This window comes from Macadamia integrifolia, unplaced genomic scaffold, assembly GCF_013358625.1.
Source record: "Macadamia integrifolia cultivar HAES 741 unplaced genomic scaffold, SCU_Mint_v3 scaffold2974, whole genome shotgun sequence".
Classification (NCBI taxonomy): Eukaryota; Viridiplantae; Streptophyta; class Magnoliopsida; order Proteales; family Proteaceae; genus Macadamia; species Macadamia integrifolia.
Window position 1 is genome coordinate 33586 of NW_024869102.1, and position 2942 is coordinate 36527.

A 2942-nucleotide genomic window follows, 5' to 3' on the forward strand; every position below is an offset into this window, starting at 1 on the left:
TATTATTAAAAAGAAAATAGGGGAAAAAAAATACAAGAGGAACTAACACCCCGAAAAAACCCAACTAAACCAAGTCAATTTCTTCCCACCTTCGGCATTGCCATCAACAGAAAGAGATCAACCAGAGACTAACGCCCCTCCTCTATTGCTTCAGGAATAAAAAATGTGTGGAGCTTTGTGGATGACAAGGAGAGGTGGATTATTGGGAATGGCCACCTTGCTAATTTCTGGAAGAATAAATGGTGGGGACCGAAGTCCATCATGGAGGAGATCAATCTCGATGATTTTAGCTCTCTATCTACTTCTGCGAAAGTGGGAGATTTTATCAAAGAGGGGCAATGGACTCTTCCAGAGGTAAGCTCTCCTCTTCTTAAGCATAATTATGGAGATTAAAATTCCCACGGTGCAGATGGAGGATGTAAGTGTTTGGTCTTTTAACACCTATGGGGAATTTCTCCACGGCATCGGCCTAGGGGGGTATTAGAAGAGAATCGCCTAAGGTGCATTGGGCCAAATCTCATTGGGCCACTTTGATTTGGCAAAAAGATTTACCCCCTAGGTACTCTACTTTTGGGTGGCGTTTGGTTCACTACAAACTTCCTACAGATGATTTGGCTAAAAGCAAAAGTATCCACATGGCTTTTTTTTTTTGTCATCTTTGTGGTATGGCTAAAGAGAGTAGTGATCATATTTTTCTCCAGTGCCCTTTTGTTGTTTCCATATGAGAAAAATTTCTTAACAATTTTGGGATTCAGTGGAAGACCCAGGTGGCTATAGACAGTTTTTTGTTATGGTGGAAGAGAAGTGCTACTGTCCTCAATGTCAAAAAGCCATGGAAGATGGGATTCATTATAATCTCTTATCATATTTGGTGCAAGAGAAACAAAAGGAGGCATGAGTCTAAGGCAAGACTAGCTGGTTTTATTTTTGAAAGCATTAGACAAGATCTTATCCTTTGTAGTGGCAGAACAAGAATATAGGTGAGATCAGTTTCGGACGTCCTTTGTTGCAGGAAACTGGGCTTGTCTATTAGTTATTCCAATACCTCTTCACCCCTTGAGGTGCCCTGGTGTAAACCTCTCCCTAGATGAACAAGATAAATGTGGATGGCAGCTCTCCAAGTAATCCTGGAAATGCAAGATCAGGGGTTGCAGTGCATAACAATGAAGGACAATGAAGGACAAATATGTGACTCCTTTAGCATTTTTTTGGGTATTAAAAAGATTTGAGTCAAAGTTTGAAGCGGCTTTGGAAGGGATCTCAATGACCAAGGCTCATAATGCTACGGGAGTGTGGATTGAATCAGATTCGGCGTCTATGGTTTCAGCGATCCAGAGGAATCAGATTCCTTGGTTTGCTCTCCAAAAATGGATTTCATGTCTAGATTTTCTGGAATCCATTCCATGGAAGATAACTCATTGCTATTGGGAAGCCAACATTGTTGCAGACTATTTAGCAAAGAAGGCCTCTAAGGTGATGACTTCAGAGTACTCAGTGGTCTTTCCTAGTCATATTGTTGCTGAGCTTGAGAATGATGTTGTGAACAAGCATAGATTTCGATTTTGCTAGGTTGCTCGTTGCTCTCTCTTTTGATGGCCATACATAAGGTGGAGTTTGCAAGTTACCCTAGCGGTTTCAGGCCTTTTTTTTTTTTGCTTTATTTTTTATGTATTCCCCTTCTTTTTAATAAAGTTATCTTTTAGCCAAAAAAAATAATAATAATAATAACCAGAGACTAGAGGAATCTAAATCTTGGACGAGCCATAACATCATTAGCTAATTCCTCCATAATATGAAATGGAAAATTCATCATATCACTCAAAACATTAGTCTTTGCAGTCTGTTTTGCAAGATAATCTGCCATTGGGTTAGCCTCCCTGAAACAGTGGGTTTTTTTCTTCCATGGAATCGATGAAAGATAAGGTTGAAGGTATTGCCACTTTTGGAGCACAAACCACAGGATGTTTTTTGACTGAATTGAAGATACCACAGTAGCAGAGTTTGATTCAATCCAAAGGCCAGTAGCTTGGATTTCCTTTGCTTTAACAATTCCTTCTACCACCACCACAAACTCTGCTTCAAAAATTGGTTTAACACCAAGGAAACTATAAAATGAGCTCACCACTTGGCCCAAGTGATTTCTCAGCACAACACCAGCTCTTGCTTTACCTGGATCACCTAGAGAACTCCCATCAACATTTAGTTTAATCTAGTTCAACATTGGCTTGCACCAGTGGACTTCTAGCATAGGCTTATTCATACTATGCACAGTTGGTAAGTTCATCCTCCTGCGACACATCATATCCTTCACAAACCTCACTGCCCCCGCATATTAAGCTTCAAAGATCTAATCTCCTCTGTAATCATCTCGAAAATCTGAAGTACTGACCTGCAGTTCCCTTCATACCACCTTTTATTTCTCTCCCACCACAGAAAATAAGGAACAATAACTGCTCCCACCATCAAAGGCTTGTTGGTGTTGATCATCGTTATTTTTCGATTCCACCGAAAATATCAATAGATACATGGTTGGTCTAAGAAAAAGCAAAATAGTCTAAGAAAGCCTTCCAAACTTAACAAGAAAAGGAACAACTGAGAAAAATATGGTGTAATGATTCACTAGCATCTCCACACAAAACGTATTTCGAGGCTTGTGAGATACCTCTCTTTGTTATCAAGTCATTTGTTGGAAGTTTCCCATGGGCTAGTCTCCCTTCAAAAGTTAAATAATGAGGCAATAATTTTTTTAAACCAAATTATGGATTTCTAGGGAACTTTAGGATTTCTTGCCTGAATGTCCTCTCGAGTAGAGCAGGAAGAAAAAACACCTGAAGTGGTTGGAGCCTTACCACTTCAGGTGGTTGTCTAATCTACCAGGTTACCAAGTTATAGTTGTTCTTCACAACCCTTCTTATAGTTTTTTTTTTTTTTTTTTTTTTTTT